Raw genomic sequence first — 24,689 nt, 5'->3', positions numbered from 1 at the left:
AGTGTACATACCTCTGGTGATAGTTGAAATGATTTTAGGTAGTAAACAATTATTTCTAATAGTTATATAAGTATTTTTGGCTATGATCGATAAAGAAAGTGATAGTGGTTTCCTATTTTGGTAGGCATATATAGTGTACACTCCATCTGCCTTTCTCTTTCTTCTTCTAGGTACATAGGAGGACTTTATCCCCTACTCGCCCCCTCCCCAACCACTCCTTGTAATTTGTTAGGACCATGTGACAATTTCTGACCAATGAGCTGAGAGTTGAAATTATGTGAGCCATTTCTAGGCTAAAGTACATAATTGCCTTTTTGAGACCTTCCAGGTATTTCTTTTCCCGCCACAGAAACCAGGAAGTTCTCCTGTTCCTTATGCTGCTAAGACTGATGGAGACTTTGCCAACCTGGGTACTTGAGTGACTGGGTAGAACAGAACTCCCCTTCCTCCCACTGATCCCCATGGGATGTCTAGAATGAGCAACATATAAAATTGTATTGTGGGAACTGTTTATTATTGCAGCTTAATCAAGTTCATCCTGAGTCTATCAGTGATGATAAAGTTTCCTTTAAAATAATCTATGTAATTTAAAATGAGGTGATTTGTAGAAATATATTAAGCAAATAATGTAATAGTTCAATTTACTGTATGATCTAGCAATTTCACTTCTGTGTATATACCCAAAAGAATTGAATTCAGGGACTTGAACAGATATTTGTAGAATCATGTTCATAGCAGCATTATAAACAGTAGCCAAAAGGTGGTAACAACCCAAATGTCCATCAATGGATAAATGGATAAACAAAATGTGGTACACATACAATGGAATATTATTCAACTTATGTTGATTGGCTTGGTTGCGGTGACTATTTCACAATGTGTACCTATATCAGGTCATCAGGTTGTACACCTTAAAGGTATACAATTTTTTATTGTAAATTATACATTAATAAAGCCAGGGGAAGAAAAGAATAAAATTCTGGTATATGTTACAACATGGATGAATCTTAAAAACATTATGCTAAGTGAAATAAGCCAGGCACAAGAGGACAAATTATATTATGTGCTTCCGCTTATATGAGGTACCTAGATAGTCAAATTCATTGAGACAGAAAGTAGAATGTGGTTCCCAGAGGCTGGAGGGAGGGCTTAATGGGCAGTTAGTGTTTAAGGGGCATCAAGTTTCAGTTTGGAATGATGAAAAATTTCTGGAGATGGATAGTGGTTATGGTTGCATAACAAGGGGAATGTACTTGACGCCAATGAATTGAATACTTAAAAAAAGTTAAAATGGTAAATTCTATGTTATGCATATTTTACCAAAATAAAAAAGTAGTTCAGAGGCCAGCCCTGTGGCGTAGTGGTTAAGTGCACACGCTCTGCTTCAATGGCGCGAGTTTCTCAGGTTCGGATCCCATGTGTGGACCTACACATCACTTATCAAGCCACGCTGTGGCAGGTGAAAAGAGGGAGATTGGCAACGGATATTAGCTTAGGGCTAATCTTCCTCACACACACAAAAGAAAAGTTCAAGTGATATTCAGATATTATCTTAAAAATCTTTCAGATGATAAACTAATAAAGTTTGGGAAATACTGGCCTAGGGAATGAACACGAGCTTTGGGATCAGAGACAGCTTGGATTTGAAGTAGGACTCCTATGTACTTGCTGAGAACCTTTGGCATTTGTTGACCTTTCTCAGCCTCACTTTATTATGCACAATATAGGGTCAGGGTAAAGATAAGCAGGGTAACATGCAAAGCGCTTAGAACAGAGTAGGCACATTGCAGAAACCCAGTTAATGGTTTCAGTATTGTGTTGTCATTGTTTTTGTTATGTTTTAAAATAAAATAGGAGACTGAAGAGTTTTCTAGGCAGTGTTTTTTTTTCACATAACATAAATTTGGTTAGAAATCAAGTTATGAAAAACAAGATTTTGTTCCAGTAGAGTTATTGAATATTTTATCATTTTAGAAGTCCAATTTTCTTCACTCATTCTCAGTGTCTCTGCCTTTATAAGATAAGGGACAGATTCAATTTGTACTGTCAAACACTAGCTACCTAGCTATCTAAAAGACTACTGCTTTTAACCTTCTTTTATGTTTACCTTGCTGAAATATAGTTAAATGCTTTCAATAAAATATAAAACCACCAACAGTCAAAACCTGCCAACGACTTCTATTCCTCCAAATATAAACAGATCTTTTGAGACAAATGAACTATTCAGCTTAATAAAATTTTACACACTTGACTTTCAGACAACTTGCAAGCAAGCATGATCATTTCTATTTTGTTGAATAAGTTTTTGTTGAATGCCCATTATGTGATCTTAACATGTTTGGGGTTATGGGAGAGCAGAAATAAAGATATCGCCATAGACCCTAATCTCAAAGAGCTATAAATCTTGTGGAGTAATTGGTAATGTGAATGACCTCCTCTGGACAAAGTCTCCATTGGTGGAGTTTTAATGAGGAAATAATGAGGTAAGTCTCGTTCAACACTCCCTAAAACAAAATTTATGCTATAAAATGAAGTGCCTTTTTAATATTGTTATCTGACATGTTATTTCTTGACTCTCTGCTTCTGTTCATACTACGCCACTGTCTGGAGGTCCCTTCTCTCTTATAAGGGCTTACCTACATCCTATACCATCTCTAAAGTCCTCCTCTCTGACGCAGCCCCATCTACTGCATTCTACAATAGTGTTTCACAAATCAGTATCACCTTTAACATAAAATTCTACATCAGATTGCATATTGCTCTCTATTTATTTTCTACCAATGCCTAGACAGAAGATAGACTTTTTTATTTAAATGTAAAACATCTTGAAGAAGAGAAATACATTCCTTTATGCATTTATATTCTTCATAGTTTTCAGAAAATTGATTATAATAATTTGGGCATTCAATAAATACTTGCTAATATGACTTAGCTAAGATAATTTCATACAGAGACCTTTACTTAGTCTTTCTAGTTACAAAATGCAATGATAATGCACTCTTTTTATTATAGATATTGCAGAAATTCCACAAGTGTTAAAGTTGTATTGGTAGCCCTTATAGGAAACTGGTTCCCATATTTCTCACGTACCTTGGGCATTTTTGCTTTATCACTCTCATTATTCCATGTTAAGTGTTTACCATGAAATTTAAATGCAATCTAGTATGAAAGGTTAAGACAAAGAAATCAACCAAATCAGTCAAACTAATAATATATTTATAGAGTAGAATGACTATATTACAGGGTTAAATTAACATTATAATTTAGGGAAATGTCCTCATGCATTGAGAAATAAACCATAGATTTTTAATGCAGCAGCCCTGCCATTAGAAGTTCTTAGTTCCCTAAGTATTTAATGTGATCACTTTACTATAGAATGCTACCTTAGATAATCCTTTGTCCACATTATTATACTCTTTTTTAAAACCTCCACATAATGACTACATGTAGCTTGGTGTAATGAGTAAAGTAAATTAATAAGGTAAATTTAGACCTAGTGCCAGCAAATGAGAAAAAAATAAGTGATCAGTCTTCCCAGATCCACTTTTTTCAAACATCTATAATAAGAATTGTCAAAAAGGAAAAATCCAGGAGGAAAATAATCCAAAATGTTTTTTTTCTTTTGCCTTTTCTTTATACCATTAAGGAAAAATCTCATCTAAGTTAATAACTAGAATACTCTTCATGTTTGGTTGACTGTGTTTGAAATGACACCAGAAAAAAAAGGGACTGTTTTTAAACTATATTTAACATACAGTTAAAGGGCCACTGATACACACCTTGAGTTTGAATGTCATCGCTACAGCTTGGGTCTCCTTTTAATCTCTCACTAGGGAAAGTTAATTACTCCATTGTCTATGATATCCTCAATGTTATTCATATATCTATATTTCATTGTACTGTAATTTATTTATCCACCTTACCTGGTCATTACATTCTTGAAATATATATATATATACACATACATACATACATACATATATGTATCCTACCAAAAAACTGGGACTGTTTACATCATGTTTTGAGCTAAATATTTAGGTAATTTTAAGGCAAATTAACTAAACTAAGGTTAACTATTAGCTATACAAGGAAAATATATCAAGTGATGATGATGACGTTCTGCTATGACTAATATTATTAATAACGACATAACAATAATAATATTATAACAGCTACCATGTTATGAAGATCTAGCATACTAGATATTTTACATTTCATCTTATTAAACCCTCCAATAAATCTGAAATTAGGTGTCATTCTCCCCATTTCAAAGGTGAAGCCATCACAGCTTAGAGATAGCAGTAACCAGCTTGCACAAGGCTACACGCCAGTAAGTGACAAAGCTGAAGTCCAACCTCAGGTCCACGTGGCTGCCTCCCAAGCACAGCCCTGTCAGGATGAGTCCTGATCAGGGCTTATTTCTGGTCGCGAGCCACTTCTTTCACTCTGCTGAGTGGCCCCAACACTGGACTGTCCTCGCTTCTCTCTCTATTTGGCACCTTTATTTCATTGCTGTGCAATGTTACTATGGATATAGCTGCCACTCCCACTGTAACCCATGATCAGATACGGCTCTGTTTAGCTAATTGCAGACATATGCTTGAAAAGAATGGCTCAATATATAACCAACTGACGGGACTTTAAAACTCTCATTTGATGTTTAGTATTATACAGCACAAGTCTTAGTCCTTTATACAGTCCTTTCACTAGAACTGATGTGGATCAGGGAAGATGAAACATAAGGAATCAATTAATGCAAAAGCCTGAGTGGTATATTTTAAAAATGGATGGTGAAGACCAGATATACTAACCGTTCACATAGCTAGCAATTGGAACCCACTGCTGTCCCCGTGCCTGTGTATTTCTGGTGAGTCAGTAATCCTTCCTGTCTGTGGGGATTATCCAGCTGTCCTCTTTGGAGTGGATCAAGCACTAAAAAAAAGAAAAAAAACAGAGAAAACCTTTTCATCTCTCTGGCCTGGGAAAAGTGAAATAAGCCCTGTCAATAAACATCTTTGGACTTTACAAATTTCCATCTTCCTCAATTATTCATGTCTTTTCAAACCTCAAACATACTCCATGGGGATTTGATAGTATACAATTTTCAGTCACATCGCCACAGAGACCCACAGAGAATTCAGTTTGATTTGGGGATTATCCCTAATTTTTCTTTGATCAAAGTTGCAGCTTGTGGATTTTTTTGGACCACTTCAAACGATTGCTTTGGAAAGAGTCAATGTGTGTGTTTCGGTGTGCGCCAATCTCTGATCATGTAGGTTCCACTCCGTTCAACTAAACAGGATCTTGGACTCTTTTCATAGACTCTCTTGATTAACAAGGAAATGAAGTTAACACCCCCGTAAGAAAACTGGAACTCTCTAATTTAGAGAATCTATTCAATGTGTTGGACGTAAATAATAACCTCATATTATAATTCTAACTTTAAAGATCTTGTGATGTTTGTGCCACTTTGGAGAATTTCAGATGTGATTTTCCCTTTCAGGGAGAACCCAGGAATGCTTCTATCTGGCACACATTTTCCTTTCCAAAGAATTACTTGAAAAAAAAAAAAAAAAGGAAACAAAAATATGGCATGAAAAAATAACACCATTTCTTCAACAATTATTTAGTAGCTGCTCTGTGTTAGGATTTGAATATGGGCTAGTGATATAAATCCCTTAACACTGATTTCAAAGCCCTTTTTACCTCAGACTTTGTTTACCCCACTACTCTAGCACCTACCATCCCCACCACAATTTCCCTCCAGTTTCCTGAACATGCCACACTTGTCCTTGCCTCCAGGCCTTTGCACCTACTAATTCTTCTGCTGAGAATTCTCCTCTGTTTTTACTTTCCCCTTTTGGCTGATTGAACTCTACTTATGCTTGGGTCTCTCCTTGAACATCCCTTCCTCGGTATGACTTCCCTGATTCCCAATTCTACATTCAACAACCCTTCTATATATTCCCGTAGCGCCTGGTTTTTACCTTGTCAAAGGCTTTTTCACAGTAAAGGAATTGCCTCTTTGTCTATAATATATTAGAATGTAAGCTTCTGGAAGACAGCAGTTGTCTCTCCCTCTAATTAGTATAGTACAGCTCAATGTCTAGTGTAGTGATCAATACACAATAGGTACTTAATAGACAGTTTTTGACTGAATAATGATGACCACTATTTATTGTATCTATTATTTGTCAGGGACTGAGTTGGACACCTTACACATGTTATATCTACTGCTTACCTCAATTATAGAGTATACATGTTATTATTCTCATTTTAGATATGAGAAAATGGAAGTTTAAATAGGTTGAATAAACTATCTAGGATCTCTGAGTCCTCAGCAACAAAGCCTGTGCTCTCTTTCATCTTACCACAGAACTTCTAAGAAGATGGTATTCCAGCACATATTTTAACCTCAGTTAAAACAAACAAAACTACCTCTATGTGAGGACATAAAGATTCTTAACTAGTTTGCTTTGAATTTTTTTTTTTTTTCTCAGCAAGATTCACCCTGAGCTAACACCTGTGCCAATCTATTTTGTATGTGGGTCACTGCCACAGCATGGCTGATGAGTGGTGTAGGTCCGTGCCCAGGATCTGAACCTGGAAACCTGGGCCACTGAAGCAGAGCGAGCCGAACTTCACCACTATGCCACAGGGCCGGCCCATGAAATGTTTTAAATTAGATAATAAGATAGTTATGAGATGTAATAGTATTTATCTGCAGGCCCCTCTTAGCACAATTATTTATACTCTCCATTCTTGCTCTGTGAAAAAGTATTTTCTTCCTCAAGATTTATATTTTAGGGCAAACCTCCTTGAAAGAAATAGGCAAAAAAGGACTCAGACATAAGTTCAATAGAAAGTCTTCCTGTTAACCTTATGTGCAAACAAATGGCCAAATGTAGACACTACACTGTGAAGATTGCTTTATTCCCAGGTCTTTACATCAACTGAGTGTTTGTGACACTTCTAATAACAGCAATAGGAACAAAAATCCTGTTAGATTTGGTATAGAGTTTTGACTTTTACCATGTGCTTTCATCTACATAATTGTATTTCTCAAACATGTCTCTGAGGCAGGAAGGCAGTGTGGTTAGACTTGTTTGATAGTGGGAACAAGATGTTCAGAAAAGTCAGCTGCTGCTGAGGCTGCAGTTAAATGTGCCCAGAAGACTTCCTTCTACAAGGAGGAGGGAGTATAATTACCATAGCCCCATAGTTCCCAGTGGGTGACTGAGTACACTGGGGCTACTAAGGAAGATCTATTTCTGGGAAATACAAGTTCCCTCTGATGGCCACCTTTGGCTCAAGGACTCCCTAATGGCTTTGCTGAATGTATTTTCTCCTGCACTGCAGTCTAAGACATTTTCACCCATGCTCATGGGTGCTCAGACTTGCTCAGCACTCATACTCAGACTTACATCTCAGTTGATGGCACTTCCAGCTGCTTCCAGCTTTCTCCATATCTCTAATCATAAAATCATTTCCCCTAATACAATCTTTGCATATTTAATCCTGTTGTTGCATATGCTTTTTGGACGACCTAACACACTTGGCCGTGTGTTGTATATGGTATTAGCACAAACCAGATCTCAGGCTTCATGGCTGGAGTGGGAAAATCATTACTTTACAGCAACCACAGTAACTATCAGACCAGGCGAGAATCATTAATTGATGTTAAATTTAGAGGGAAATTTGGATTAGGAGCAGGCTATTTATACCATGGTCTTAAAGTGTTTCCTCATAGATTGCTTATTGTTGGTAAAGGGAAAAATAGGAACTACACTGTAGAGAAATCAGACAAGGTCTTGATGGATTGATCAATGTGGCAGATGGATCTTGTATACCTCCAGATGTGATATCCTGCGAGGTTCACAAAAGTATTCCAGCTGGAAATGCATAACCTGAATCTAATCATAAGGAAACTTCAGAAAAAAAAAATGTGGAATGTTCTATTTTTAAAAGAGGGTGATGCTATTATTAAAAAAAAAAAAAAAAAAAAATGTAATAAAAGACCAAAAAAACCACTATGGAAATGTTCCAGATCAAAGAAGACTAAAGAAGCACGATCATTAAATACTAATCCTAGACTTGATCCTGTACTGGAGGGAAAAGTATCACAGAGGACGTTACTGAGTTAATCGACAACACTGAAATAAAGATGATAGATTAGATAAAAGTGTTGTATCATATTTAATGTAATTGATAACTGTTTCCGGTTACAGAAGAGAATATCCCAATTCTTAGGAAATACACACTGAAGTATTTTGAAGTAAAGGGCCAAGGTGTATTCAATTTACTGTCAAATGATTAAGAAATGAAAACCAAACCAAAAAGGATACAGATAGAGAGATAGATAGATGTAACTTGCCTTCCAGGGCTCACCCAGCCATATCTGTATGCACAGCACTCCAAGAAGGACTTATCTGAATCCTTTCCTTATTAGCCCCCATCATCCTCCATGCTATAGAGACCATCTTTAATGCCACCATCCCAAATGTTCATAGGGTGATCAGTAAGGTCAGACCTAGATCTGGCTTTGTGATATATTTTGTAGGGAAAATCTTACATCAGTTTGTAATCAGAACGATAGAGCGACCGCTGGCAAGTTGTTTTCTTTCTTTCTTTTTTTCTCATTGAACTTTAGTTTCTTTAACTTATCTATACAGGTTATTATCAATTTCCTACTATGTGTTGAGTAGGGCAGTCCATACTCCCCCATTCTTGTCAGTCTAGCACCGTGATTAGTAATACAGGCTCTAGAACTAAATTGCCTGGGTTCAAATTTTGGATCCTTGGTACATATAACCTTGGGCTTGTTACTTAATTTCTTTACCTCAGTTTCCTTATCTGTAAATGGGGATAAAAACAATAGCACCTGCAGAAAAAGACTGTTCTGCAGGTTAAAAAAATTATGATCACTACTTAAGTTTTCAGTAAATAATAATTATTTTCTTTATTAACATCATTATTATTACTCGTAGGACTCAGAGCTTCCTCATCTCCTCTTCTAAGATTGTTGGCAGGATTTGATATATGCAAAACATCTCACACTTACTAGAACATAAAAATCCTTCAACAAATGTAATTATTATTCTTTAAATGAAGAGAGAGAGCTGGTTGAGTTGGGTGGCCTAATGCAACTCTCAAATTTCCACCTCTAGAGCCAAACTCTCAGAACCCTATGAAAGCCATCCTTTCATGTGTGCTCCAAATTTCACTGCAAAGGCAATTTTCAAAACAGTTAATCAGATCAAGCTTATGCATATAGCTTGGGATTCACATGTGGCCAATGGTTTTCCTAATTTTGTTCTGACTCTCTAACATTTCCATCTGGTCTGCAAGCATTTATTTTCTTTAATGATCTTGCTGGAGACAATGATTCCCCGTAAATGACTTTGCTCTTTGGCCATATGAGTCAGGCAATGCTATCTGTAGAAAGTAACACCCATTTCCCACCACTTTGCCTTTTTTTTAATATCTCTTATGCTGCAAACAAACTAGTTGCAATAACTGTCCCCAGACACTATCACATTTCTTCCTGCTTCTTTGATTATTGTCTAAAAGTGAACTGGGAAAAATATAACTAAGTTCTCTTCAATAATTAGTTCATTGGCCAAAGAAAAATTGGCTAAGGGAAAAGAATTAGCGATTCTATTCTGTCCTTAAAGCCTCATTATTTGGGGGTCCAGTTAACACTATTTTATAAATTAGAACTAAGAACAGCTGGTGGATAAGATGAAAGATGCCAAGTGTATTTGGTTTTTTCCTACACTCTGCCTCTCTCATTATTTTTTTTAAAAAAAAGATGCAATTTCATCATTATAAATGATAATAGCGAAAGTGGTGATCAAGATAGAATTGGGATACATACACTGATATTATATAATAAAATAATACTAAATTAGGGGATTGTAGATTTGAGCTCTGTTATCACTTCTGTCATTGATTAACTTTGACCCTGGACAAATTATTTAACCTTTCATGTTTTCAATTTCCACATCACTTACATTGAAATAATAGCACAAATCTTAACTGTACCATAGAGCAATAATGATTAGATGTATAAATTTGTGTGAAAGTATTTTGAAATGTATAAAAAACTATATAAATTTCAATTTTTTGTGTCAATCATCCTTACTATTTGTAAAGTCTTCTGAAAGTAGCATTTGCATTAAAACCATGTAGAGTTTCTGTGAAGGCATAAAGCCAGTATTTTATTCTAATAAATTCATATTTTCTTCAGAAATCCTAACAAGCATTTTCTGCATAATAAGTGATTAAAAGTTAGAAAATAAAAACACTTGCATTAGTCAAGTGAACTTGGAAATTATTATCAAATAGGTAGATTTGAATAAATAGAAATGGGTCCTAGCTTGATTTAGAAGGATGAAAACGATGATGATGATGATGATGGCAATGATAAGATTACGATGATGACAATAATAATAGTCTTGTATATATAGCCCAGAAAATTTTTATAATGCACTAGTATAACTTAGAGTATTTGGGTTTTATGCAACCTGTGAAAAGAAAGAAAAGTGAATATATATACATGATAATAATAATTACATTATCCTTTTGTTACAATGAGGAAACTGATAGGGTGAAATGGCTTGACCAAGGTCAAGGAGCAATTAAGTGGGAAACTCCAGAGTGTTCATTCATTCATTAGCTCATTCAGTCAGTCATTCAGTCAATAAACACTGTGTATCCGCCATCTGCCTTGAAGTGTGATAAACCTTAGTGATTCAAGAACAAACATGATGCAGTGGATCAAGATATTTGTAGTTTAAGAAAAAGAGATATAAATAATAAAATCAATAATTATAACATAGCTGTGCAAGAGCAATAATAGCAATATTTGTAAGATATTATGGATGGAAAAGAGAGACACTTTGTTATCCCAACTTGTTCCAATGTGATTTTTCATAACCAGACTGTTGACTCTACTTGCTTCCCTGCACCAATATAGATGCACATGGTTTATAAAATTAGTAATTTCATCTTGTTCTTCATCAATGTTTTCAACTATTTTTATCTTCTATTTAATACAGCTTCTCTAGATTAGTCAGCAGAACTACAAGCCTACAGAATACTTCCAGGTATGTTGGCCATGGCAGTACTCTTTCGAAAGACTGAGTCCTAATGCCAGAAAAACAGAAATAATCCTATGAATTTTTCTTTCAGGATTTCTAGTTGACTAACCTTCTCTTTCCCTGAACAACGTACTGTTCCTTTTAAAAACACATCTTTGGAAATCATAAAGAAACTGAGTCTCAGAAGATCAATGTAGCTGGAAAACAGCCTTATTCATCTAACAGCGATGGAAACCTGCACAATTAAATGTGAATTGAGCACCACAAATCAGCATGTTTATGAGAAGATTTAGTACCATAGAAAATGAGCAGAAAAATCCAAAACAGAAATATTTTGCCTGAGAAAAAAAGAGATAATTCAAGAAACATAAAAGAACTTAAAAGAGCCCTCTAATTAATATATCCAGAGGGATTTGAGAAGATATTTTACACACAAAGTGAGGATTGATGTGAGGGAGAAAAAAAGCAAAGTACAAGAAATCACTCTTAGAGATTAAAGACATGATTAAAGACATTTTTAAAAATATTAATAGAGGGTCTAAAATATAAAGATAAGGAAACATCTCAGAATATAAAAAAATAGCAATAAAAATAGAAACAAAATAAGAGAAAAAGTAAGAGACAATGAGGCTTAATCCAAGAGATCCAACATGCTACCAATAGGATTCCTTAAAAGCAGTAATAGTGAAAATAGTGGGAAAATCATCGAAAAAATAAAGAATGAGTATTTCCTTGCAGTGGAAGAAAGACATAAGTCATCAGACTGACAAGACCACTGAGTGTCTTTCACATAGATAATAAAAATAATAGGGGAAAAAAAACCCCAAACCTAATTGCATCCTTGTGAATTTCAAAACATAGAAACTAAACACTTCCAGAGAGAGGACAGAAAGTGACATATAAAGGAATGAGAATGAGATGTATCAGCTTCTAATTAGTGACACTAGGTGCCAGAAAAACATGGGGGGCAATGCCTTTAATATTAGGGAAAATAATTTTCACCTAGTGTTTGAAACAAGGCTAAAATATCAATAAAACATGATGAGAAATCAAGGTATTTTTAAATATAAAACTATTCAAAAGTTTATGTTCCACATACTTGTTCTTGAAAAGTTACTTTAGGATATACTCTATTAACAATTATGAAACAGGCATGAGTAAATAAAACACAGAATATGGGAAAATGTGAATTCAGTCTGGTGGGTCAGTGACAGAAAGTCCCGGGATTAACATTGGGTAGCTGGGTAGCAAGTGTAAAAAGCACTAGTTCAGGTTGGTGCAGGAGTATAAACTTCTCCGGTAGAGAGAGCCCTAGGGAAAAGAAGGGTGGTACAAAGTTAGGGGGGAGTCACTTGACAGAGTAGAAAATGTGATGGAGATCTTGGGGGAAATCAGGATTTTAAAAAAATAAACAATGCAAGAAAAAAAATAAAAGAAAAGCAATTAGAAACTCTGAAAAAAAAAAACAATTACTATGCAAGAATGTAATGGCCTAAATATGAAACGACCTAAAATACTCATGGATTTTAGGCAAATGATAGAATGCAAGAAAAAATAATTAATTTAAATATGCTACTAGGAACATTCTCCTTTAAGTGGCTCAAGGTGTTTTGATATTGAATCCGTGGAGAAGAAAATTCACTTTTGGTCCAACACTGAACAATATTTATTTAGTCATGCTAATGTAAATGCTTTTGATTGGTTTTCCACTTTTAGATTCAAGCTATTCACAGAGGCACAAAGACTTAAATGTGGTTGTAGGAGACAAATATTAAGAATTTTGATCATGCAAAAATAAAAATGGAGCTCAGATGATGAATCTCAGAAAGCAGAAGGAAAAATAATATTAAGAGATAATATCAAAAGTTGACAGAATAGAACAAGGATATAAAATTACTATATTAGATTGTAACGGTAGTCAATAGAAAAGGTAAAACTGTAATATAAATACCATACACTGCTATCAGTTGAGTGAAAGAATAGCAATCAGGCACGTGAGCTGAATACCTATATTCATATTGGCAAGTCAATAGATCTTATTTAAAGTTGATGAATTAAGTTAATAAGATATATTATCTAGAGTTACACAAAAAGCCACCAGTAGAATTAACAAACAGAAACATTTAAGAGGCTGCTTCTGAGACTACAACTGGGAATAAAATACTTTATATCATAAATCTTTCTTTACCTATTAATTTTTTTATCATCGTATACACAACTGAAAAAAATAAAAATTCTACAATATAGCATTTCCTAACGTCTGAGGTTAAATATTAGACCTACAGTGCTGGGGAAGGTGAGATGAGGGTAGATTCTATTGTTAAACAAACTTGAGAAATACTACCGGTTTGTTGATTCAGAATGCAGAGTACTAAACTAAAGCTAACAGAAGATTGCATAAAAGAGATCTAGTGACCCCCAAACTTCTTTGACCAAGGAACAATGCTATTTGTTTATTCTATTAAGAATACCCATTTTCAACCAAGGAACAATTGTTATTCAAAACTCACTTTCAGAAACATTTTCTTAAAAAAAATCTGTTCAAACAGGAGAGAGAACTTTCTCAAAAATGGAATTTTGAGATTAATGTTTATCTTTCTTTACTTTTTCCATTATTTCTCCCCCACACTACTGAGTGCTAGGAGCAACTTCCATGACTGTACTCCCTGTCCCAGCCTCTCAACCCACTGGCATGTTTTAATGCTTAATTTTGATTTGTAAAAGTGCATTTGTAAATGATTAAGCAATGATTCATCACTGAAAATGCTAATTTGACCCTCTTTGCATCTTATTCACTAAACTGCATCTTCTACTTTTAAACATATTGTTTGATTTCCTCTCTCTTATCCCAAAGTACTATTTTAAAATGTAAATAAAGGCATGGATCTGTCAATTTTTTCTGCATTAAAAGTATATCCCTAAAATTCTGCTAAATCCTACAATAGGCCTCTGAACTCCAGCCCTATCTTCATACCCCAAACTCAATCTTTCTGAAGATATTACCTTGTTAATGTTTATCTTTCTTTACTTTATCCATTATTTCTCCCCCACACTACTGAGTGCTAGGAGCAACTTCCATGACTGTACTCCCTGTCCCAGCCTCTCAACCTGCTGGCATGTTAATACCAAGATAATCTTAGAAACATACATTTAAGAAGAATATTAGTCATCTTTCAATGCCTACCTATAAGACAGCGTGATAGGCAAAACCCTTGCCTATCTGAGAGCAAATTCTGTTGACAAACTCTTCTACCGTACTCTTCCCATGAATGTTCTCCTCCAATAATAGGGAACCACGATCTAGGGGGAAAAACATGTTTTTGTATGTATTATTTGATATATGTCCCGCCCTTTCCACACATGCATTTCACTATATCTACCAAGTGAACTCCTACTCTTCCTTCTAAGACTATATCAACTGTCCCCTTCTCTGAGAAGACATCAAAGGAAGAGAAAGAATACTTAGTGAGCTCCTGCTGAGTACTAGGCTAAGAGTAGATGCACAGGTTAGATATTTGTTCATAACAACACTATAAAGCAGATATTATCATTGCGATATTCCAGATGACAAGACTGAGTCTCAGAGGAGTTAAGCAAATTGCCCAAAATCACATACTTTGTAAATGGCCGAATGTAAATTCTTCCTGACTCCAAAGCCCATTCTTTTTCTGCTTCACCATTCCATTAAAAACTTCTACTTCTGTGTGTCCATGACCCATTTTATAGACATCCTACATAACTGTCATCATATTGCAATTACTGCATATTATTAGTTTTTTGCAATTATTTGTTTACCTATGTGTGTCCCCTATTAAGATCCCCATATTCTAAAGGCCAGGAATCCTAAACCTATGTCTGTATTCCCAGAAGCCAGTACACTGTTTGATTTATAAAAGATATTTAGTAGATTCTTATTGAGTGAATGAATTAACACAAAGATAAGGAAATTTCAGAATCAGAAAACATTGTTATTCATCAAAATCTTCTGACATTTACTACCTACCTGGTAAATAGTGATGGCATATTAAAGACCCAAAGAAGCACAGCTGCATTTATACTTGGTTCCCATTTGGTTTCTTTTGACTAGTTCATGTTCTTGGAATTTTTGGCAGAGGTTAATCCATATGAAAATTTAGAGCTTTGGGGAACCAGATATATTACCTAAGATAACTCATATTATTTTATTGAAATAAATTTCAGAAAGGGGAAACATTTCAGTGACAGAGCTAGAGAGACGAGGGCTGGAAGTTGAACTCAAGTATTTATTCTACCAAGCCAGTCTTACTTGCCTGATACTGTAAAGAGAGAATTTTATAATAATTCGAGATGTGTATATAGAGATATTTTCAACCAGACTCCAGCATAGCTCACACCAAATGGAACTGTATATGGCTATGTGGAATCAGGTTGAAAACCAGAAGGAATCCATTCTTACCTGAGGATCTACTAAACGGCCAGCTCCCCAGATTCCATATTTTGTATGTCTGTGTAACATTCTATGCTCAGCTGATATTTCTCTTCACACATAAGTTAGCACAATTGGTAGTAGGTAGAAGAGGGTGAATATAGTTTAGATTTAGGAAAAAAAATGAGCTAACATTTACTAAAAATGTTTATTGTGTGCCTAACACTTTACATATGTTAAATCATCTACAACTTCTCAATCGTGTAAGTGTTATAATTATAAATATTTTACAGAGAGAAAAAAATAAGGTTCAGCCAAGTTAAGGACTGTAACTTGCCTAAGCCTCACGACATGTAGGTGGTAGGGGTCTAGAATTAACCCAGGCAGTGACACTGCAGTACCTTCTCTCTTACCCAGCACCTCCTTTGAAATAGTCAGCCTTTTCTCTTCATCGTAGGGAACCTTGTTTCTACTTGGCTGCACTCAAAAGGGAACATATTGTTGAGGTATCCATGGTTGTTAACTAATGCAATCCTTCACAATACTGTCCTACAGACCAGGCCTCTGAGAGCAGCCTGAGAGTTGGGAGAGAGGAAATTCACAGCAGAGGAACCTTGGGAACCATCTGAGCTCGACTCTCTCATCCCCAAGAAGATAGTTTTATTATAGGAAAGATAAAACTGACTGTTATGCTCGCATAAAATTAATTCCACAGTAGTTCTTTACCAATGAATGCATTTGAAGTCTAAAAATAACCGTTGTAAATGAAAACAGTGGGTTTATTAGAAGAGTGGGATTCTGCTTCCTCTCCTTTTTTTGTTTTTTTTGCTTTCTTATTACTCTTGCAATAATATTATTTATTAGATGATTTTACATAAATGTTATTATAAATATTAATAATACTAAAGAAATGTATTTCTACTTTGTCCTCCCAAAACTCCAAGATGATATAATTACTAAAATAAGAGAATGATGGTTAACAGAGTTTTACTAGAGTCTTAAAATGCAAATAAAACATTTACATGGGGGAAAGCAATGCCTTTTTAGTGCACTAAGCAATTTGCATTACAACTTGGAGCAACTCATCTTCTGCATAGTCTTGTTTATAAAAACTGAGTACATATATAGCAATGGTAGAAATCTAGTTTTCATTATGAAAACTATAAAAAATAAATGGGCGAATATAAATGATCTATTTGTAACCAGACTTCAGGAGCCCTGAAATAAAAGCCAAAAAGCAAGATGGTGTACAATAATATTGCTTTTGAGCACTGATTTATATGATATTCTGGTGCTGGCAGGAGTTCCTAGTTATTACTGCAGCTTAACAAACATACAGGAAGGAGAGAATTTTGCTGTTATTGTTCACTTAGAAGAAAGCTCATTTCTTATTTTTACAATATGCAGCAGCTGGCAAAGCTGTATTGTCATTTGTACATTCTCCGAATAAATAGTGACTAGGTGCCTCCTATGTGCAAGACATTGAACTAAGGGTTGGAATTAAGGCAGGGGAGTTAGTTGAAAGAACTGCTAAGAGATATCAATGTGTGTGTGTGTGTGTGTGTGTGTGGGTTTTATATCTTGCCCTCAAATGATCTTCAAAATGTTAAAAAAGACAGAGAGACACATACACTCAGCAGGGCTCCCAAACTCTGCTCGTGATGGCTCTTCTGCTACGGTCTTGTACTTCATTCACTCCATTCGTTCAATCTCTATGTCTCAACAACATAGGGAGCATCATCTTCCTTCTGATGCCTTTTCTTGACAATCTTTAGGTAGTATTTGTCATTCTCTCCTTCAAGCCTTTTTATTCAATTGATGGCCATTATATATTGAATTGTTCATCATATTTATTTGCCAATATCCCATTGTGCTACCATTGGATTATAAGATCCTTGAGGGCATTTCTGCACCCCCACAACTCAACAAAATGCCAGGCTCATGGAGGGTGCTTAATAATATTTGATGTATACATGAATGAAACATTTATAATACAAGGCAGATGGTAATTTTGATTAAAGTAAGAACCAGCACAATGAGAGTATGGGGAGAGGAATGAATTCTAAAGAAGTTGACATGAGGGAGATAGGTTTTGAGCTTATCCTTGACAGTAATTATGGTAGGACAGATAAATCACTTTCCAGGTAGAAATAATTATATAAGCTGTTATTAGCAAAAGATGATCATGGTAAGCTCAAGATAAACATTTACTGATTGGACAAAAAAGTGAGGGGAGGGGGCTGCTTTACTAACGTGCAGTTTCTCTTTCTCTTCTTTCAAGAATTAAATGATTCTGTCTCATTTATATATCTCATCTTTCAATCTTTCAACTGATCTTTCAACCTTCTTTTAATGAGTATTCATTGCTCCTTCTCACATCATTGGGTCTTTTCAGGAATCTCTTTTTAATTTTCCTATCTTTACTTTCTCTCTTTTTGGTCCTACCTAGAAAATCTAATTTCTGCCTTCACATTCATCCCCATATACATTAATAACCCACAAGTGGAACTCTCCACCTGCCTCCTTCCCTCTCTTCTCTACTTGCTTATCTCCAGCTGTCTCCATAATCTTTTCCTCTCTGTGTCACAGCTAGCTTTAACTGAAGATATGAAAAATACTCACTTCTTATTTTTTATTCTTAGCTTTTATTCTTCTTTCTCTTCTCTATCACTGTCAGTGATTTTATCTCCTCCATTTCCAGTGCTCATAATTTGTATCATATTTGATCCTTAGCCCTCATTTATATTATCATTTAGGTTTTAGTTCTATAATGAATATAAATTGAATTTAGGTGACATTATACAAAATCTGTTCTCCATCCATCATAGACAAGTATATACTAAGCATCCTTTGTTCCATAGACAATATAGTAGACTGCAGATACTGTAATAGCTAATATTTATTGAGTCCACATTTTGTTCCAGGCCCTCCATAAGTTATATTTATATTGTATAGTATCTAGGAAAATATATATACACATAATACATATACATAATACATATAATACCATATATAGATATATATTTATATATGAAACCAAGCTCAACCTGAATTATAAGGTCATTATTTTGGCAACAAGAAAAGCCTACCTTAGAAGTAGCAGATAACTGTCACAAAACCCATGTACATTCTTACACGATAGGGAATGGTCTTCTTTCAAATAAGTGAATATGAAATGCATTAGAAAAGTATAAATCTGTGATTATTTATTTTTTGTTATTTATTTATTTTATTTATTTTTTGTTTGTTTAGTAGTCTTGTTTGTAATTTTCTACAGCAAAATCTCAAATTGCTTCCAGGTGTCACTACAAAATAGCATAAATTATATTCAGAGTATTAGAATGGATATGTTTATTTTAGGAGGCTATTTCTTAGACAAAAAACAGGAAATACCTATTTCCAGACCTTTATGATATATAAAGAGAGAGCCATTGACATGTGCCGTCACTTCTCATTGTTTCTTTGAGGGGATAAGGCAGTGCACAGATAACTGCAAGCTCATTAGGATCAGCTAGAATGGGGGAAAGATAGATAATTGCGATGTTTTTAGTCAGTTTCGTATTAGAAGTAAGACTTGCAGAATAAAACATCTGACACTTTGCCCTGCTTCCAACATAACTAAGTATTTCTCATACCACAGTCAGGGGATAAAAAAACAGCAACAACGGACAGACAAAAATAACACTTTGCACCCTGAGATAAACCAAAAATAACATCATCTGATTAATTCCGGTCCCCAAGAGAATAAAATCTTGGAGATTTCTCATAAACTTGGACTACCTATAAAACAATTTTATCTCTAATTTTTGCTATGCTGATGTCTGAATATATGGCATGACCTCTATGAATATGATAATCGTGAGAAAGTTTCTGAATGTCTACCAGGAATAGACTAATGGACATTTAGTAAGCTTCATGATTTTGCAGTGTTACCTTTAAATACTTGGGTATTTTATTTTGCCAGCAAGCCATTTGGGCTCCCTTGTACTCTTTGCCGGTCAACTTTTCCATTCCTTTTCTAAATTTGCTTTGTCTTTTAGACATTTTTGACGGATTCTACACTCTGGATAAGGCAGCACCCACACTGTTGAAATCTTAAATTCAAGTATCCTTCTCTTTGACCACCTTCTTTAAAGAGTTTGGCTTTCTCACTAAGTTCTTCCACGTCTCTGCACTGTCAACCTTATTTAGGCATAAATTCTCTATAGTCTTATGATTAGGTCTCAGTGTATGTCTCAGTTGTTTTTTATTTTTTCCCGCTTAGATGAGACAAGAAGGCTAGAGTGAACTGGAGCTGGGTATTTCCCTTCCCCTATATAAGTTAGACTCTAGTAAATCCCAAAACCCCAGTGGGCTAGGCTCTGGGAAAACAGTTTCTCCCGAGGGCAAGCCTTGTTCAAAATAGAACACTCTGGGCCTATTTTGAAATTGCTACTCCCACTGCTGACCCACTTGCCTCTCCCCCACCTCTGCCAAAGCACCTGAGGGATTTTTGTGGGATCATCGCTGTGAGAACCTGGTAGGGCGCCTGAAGGTAAAACCCACTAGAGTGTGGGGGCTCCCCTATGATTGGCTCCCCCTGGAGTTTTTAACTCTCAAATTTGTCCACACTAAGCCTCCAGCAATTTGCCCATTACAGTTCAGGTTTTCCTAGCTGGTACTTGTTCCCATGGAGGTTTCTGCTCAGGAGTTTCTGCTCTGGTAAGTTGTGATTCACTGTATTCGCCTGTCTCTCCTTTTTGTGGGCAGCGGTTTGCTCTGTGACCTCACTTCTCTGATGGGCCTAGGAAAAGCTGCTGAGTTTCAGTTTGTTGAGCTCTCTTCTTGTCGTCTGCTCGACAAGAATGACGGCTTCCAAGCTCCAAGCTCCTCATATGTGGAGCCGGAACCAGAAGTGTGATGTCCACTCTTGAGTGGTCCCCATGTTTGTTTCCCATGCATCTTCCCTTAGATTCATGCAATGCTGTTTCCATCACTCTCCTGTATAATGAAATCCCAATTCCAAATCAATCCAGCTGTTTGACTTCTCTGTCTCCCCACTGAGGATTCTTGAAGAAAATGGCAAGTCCTTCAAGACTTGAAGTACTTGCCCTTCCCTCAGTATTTCCTTCCACCGGTACCTGTCTCCAACAATCATTTGACAAGTTAATGTAGAAATCTTCCTTAATTTCTTCCAACAAGGGAACCTGTTGATTCTACCTCCTAAAAACTTTTCTTCCCTGTCCTGTAGGTTTACCATCAATGAAGATGTATTGGGCACATTATCTACTGCCTTGGTTCTAGTGACAGGCTGGTATTTACTCTCCCTGGCTTCAGCTTTGATCTTTCCAATCCATTTATCCACACTGTGGCTAGACAGATGATTCTAACACGCAAATTTAATTGGGGTGTTCCCCCAAAAAACTTCTTGTTCCTCACTGTCTTAAGGGTATAGTCCATACTCAATATGGACTCAGTATGGTTTTCAAAACCCTTCATGACTTGGTGTCTTCCTCACTCTCCAACCGTGGCTCTTGTCATTTAACCTTTATTGAACTGAATTGTTTACAACCTCCAGTTTCCAGAAGGGACAATGGTCTTTCATGTATTGGCAAGTCTGTATGAGTTGAAATATTTTATATCTCAAATTAGATATCAATTAGTCCAATAAGAATGATCCTTTAGGACTTGGCTACTCCTTTTCCCTCCCTTAGAACTTTGTCCTCTCTTTAGTATAGATTCCATATTATACCAAATTTTGTTTGCCTCTTATTTTGTCTCTTCTCATGAGGACAGAGATCTTTTCTCTTATTTATCGTTGTATCCTCCATATCTAGCATAGTGCCAGTCACATAAAACGCATACAATGAATATTTATAATGAACTACAAGAGAATGCCATATGGGATTACATAAATCATGAAACTAGGCTCTATCTCTGTATTCTTAACCTGCTTGCTGAACTTATATGCTTATGCTCTTACTGTAAACTTTAAGCTATTAGACTCAGCAGAAGTTGCAAACAGCCAGCTTGCAGGCTGAATGCTGCCCACAAAAATGTTTGTTTTGGTACACTCAGTGCTTGGGAGAAATGGAGCCAATATTTAAAGATCAAGAGATTAAAATCCTAATTGCCAATTGATCTTAAAAGTCAGAAAACCTAGAAACACAGACCCTCCAAACAGACTTTGTGGTCAATCAGATGTGGGCATGCATGGATACATAGATTTTCATTTATAAACTCGATGTTCTGGACAAGTTTCTCAATGTCTCTAATCTTCCATGTGCTTCTCTGTAAAACGGATATAATGCCTAGAATTATTGTGACCCTCAAGTTAACTAATTAGAGAATGTATGCAAAGGATATCCCACATTATCTGGCACATGGTGAGCATTCAGTTAATAAATTATCAATTTATTATTATTTATTATTATCGAAATCAGCTATCAGCTTCTATAGTCAAGTTTGAATACCTGTGTTACTTTCACTAGCTGGTGAGATGGTTCAAATGGCCATAACTGTAATGAGTTTGATATTGTAACAGGGGACTGTTAAGCCATTGCGTTGTTCATTTCTTCCATTGCTAAGGGCTGCTGCCTCTCCCTCTATGTATTAGTCACCAGTCTCATCCAATAAAACTCAGTATAGTTCTCACATCCTTTCTCTTGCATTGGTTTGCCTGTTGATACAGAAAAAGCTTCAACTCTTCTCTCTACCAACACTCTTCCTCTCTTCAAAGGAAAAGAAAATTCCAAACTGGGTTTTCAGAGTCCAGGGCATCTCTTGGGTGACCTTCACTACTGGGTGTGATCAATAGTGATCACAGCACCCTTAGTCTTTCCTCTCCTCATTCCTGTCTTCCTAGGGTCAACCCTGGCCATACTGCACATTGTCATATTTCTTTTCTGGTTCTCTCTTCCTCCCTAAGCAGATGGACAGATGTGTAAATTGAGTAAGAGTCTGCCCTTCAAGGCAGTCAAACATTTTCCAGCTCTCTTTTTGTCTTTCTTTTACTACTAAGTAGCCTTGCCTTAAAGTATTGGCTTGATGTGGGATCATATCCTAAGCCAGTTCAGCCCTAAGCAGGAAAGGCAAACATACCATTCCTTACTATCCATCTCTTTCATTTTTTGGAGCAATGGTAAGACTACTTTGAAGAGGTGTTTCCTCACATTACAGTGGTCTTGGTGTGTAAGAAGCTGAAATAAACAGAAGCCTGCAAATACATACATAAAGAGGTATTCAGAACAAACTATGACAGTGAGAACCTAGGTTGCTATATTTAGCAAACCTGAACAGAATTGGTAATCAGAGGAACAGGGGAAAAAAGGGCAGGTTCCCTTACAGACTTTGGGCCAAGGGCAGCTGTCCTTGTGGAGGTAAACTAGATGTCCAGGGAGAGCGCACACCTCATACAGAAGCACAGGATACAGACTTTTCAAACACTGGTTCTTGAAAGAGCTTTATTATCCTAGCTTGCCATTCCACTCTCTATCCTGCTTTCAACCTACTTATGCAGGCTGGGGCTTCAGACCACATAAAGCAGCAAACCACTAGTTTGTGAGAATGATGGCACATGGGTTGTTTATGCTGGACAAGGGGAGGTCCTACAGATCGATTGCTCATTGTGGATATTTTCATTTGCTTGCTTGCTTTTCTTTAAGGATTTCTCTCACTCCATCTCCCTTCTACCTTGTTTCTCAACTAGATCTAAAGGAACTGTCTAGAGCAAGTAGGACCCAGGTTTAACAGAAATGACGGAATTTTTGTGCTACCATTGAAGTAGAAATGTTGACTAGGGCTTGGGGGAATTAAACAAGAACCATAAACTAATAGGCTTCAAGGGTTTGGGGAGAAACATACAGCAAATAATGTATTTATTATTGGACCTCTGAAGACACAGACTTGGGAATACTTGCAGGAATCCTACAGAGCTTAGAGGGGCTTCTGGGACAAGCCTGTCTGAGAGAAGCCCATGTCATTGCAATGGCTGTTCTGAAGATCATATGACACTGTGGCCTTAGAAAAGTCTCATGTATTCAATGATATGTTGGTAAAGTGAAACTGAAAGTGACTATTTTTTTTCCTCCTGCTTTCTCTATTTGGATTTTTCCAGATAACAGTAGATTTAGATAAAAGCAAGAAAGAAACAACTCCTTTACTTGGGAATGTCTATAGCTGCAGTAACTACATGTCATACCGAATTTTGTGGATATGGGACTGATGCTGCTCTACATTTATGTGATTGTTGAATCGCTGAACTTTGTAAAACTGAACACAGGAGAAGCTAGAGGTTTTAGTTTTCAACATTAGAATGTACAGAGATGTGTCTGTTCTAGGGGAAAATAACCCATGACTCAGCTGCTGAAGACATGGCCCAGGCTGGGCAGAAATGAGAATGCTTCTAGATGAAATAAGGGGAACAATCAAGGAGAAAATTTTAAGCTGCAGCTACCCCAGGGGTGGAAGGTAGGTGAATTTTATATCTATATTCCTGTTTTTTCCTTTGATAATTTATTAAAGGAGGCTGGAGATAGTTCATATTAGAGCACTGTTATATTTGAGCTGTTGAGGTGAACTAGTCTAGAGAATATGGCAAGACGTAATTTACAAAGTAGATTTAGAATGAGTGGATGTGATGTTCTAGCTTATTTTACAGAGTGATTTTGAAGTTAATTATTGTCCACTCATTTAAGGGACTTCTGAGATCTTCAGTTAACTTTATTTCACTAGTCAAGGGAAGGTGCAGAACAATGGCTGTACCTTAGGTGCAGCCATGTGGAGATAGAGACAGGGTTTCCCTGAAATTCCAATAGTGTCCACATTCGAGGGAAATAGCGCTGTCTCTCAACACTCCATCATAAGAATGACTGCTAAACTGAGCTGGGTTAACAGACCAAGCCACATGGAGAGAATAGAGGCAGTAGGGATTGCCCTCAGTCCTTGTGAGCCTCTCTGCTCTTTCACTCCCTATTCTTCCCAAGAGAGGGAAGGAGAAGTTGTTAACCTGACACATAAGAGTCCAGCCTCTTGACTGGGAGTCACAGGGTCAATGTGGCTTAAAAAAATCATGCATCTGCCTGTGGCCGTCTTTAGCTCTCTTCTATTTCCTGTACTCGTTATGTACCTCAGTTGACAAGCTGATGCAAGGCCTCTCTTCCCTCAGTATACATGCCTAAGCGTGCTGGTCATTGCATCATGTT

At 36.3% G+C, this 24,689-nt stretch overlaps 1 long non-coding RNA gene across 1 annotated transcript in view; it reads right to left on the bottom strand.

Annotated features, from left to right (window-relative positions):
• LOC131408592 (uncharacterized) overlaps positions 1–24,689 on the bottom strand; it is a 420,158-nt gene that overhangs the window by 43,429 nt on the left and 352,040 nt on the right. Inside the window, exon 4 of the long non-coding RNA XR_009220791.1 lies at positions 4,812–4,932. This is a non-coding gene — a long non-coding RNA (uncharacterized LOC131408592). The remainder of the gene's footprint in view (positions 1–4,811; positions 4,933–24,689) is intronic.

This window comes from Diceros bicornis, chromosome 7 (genome assembly GCF_020826845.1).
Source record: "Diceros bicornis minor isolate mBicDic1 chromosome 7, mDicBic1.mat.cur, whole genome shotgun sequence".
NCBI lineage: Eukaryota > Metazoa > Chordata > Mammalia > Perissodactyla > Rhinocerotidae > Diceros > Diceros bicornis.
This window is presented reverse-complemented; position numbering and strand designations above follow the sequence as displayed.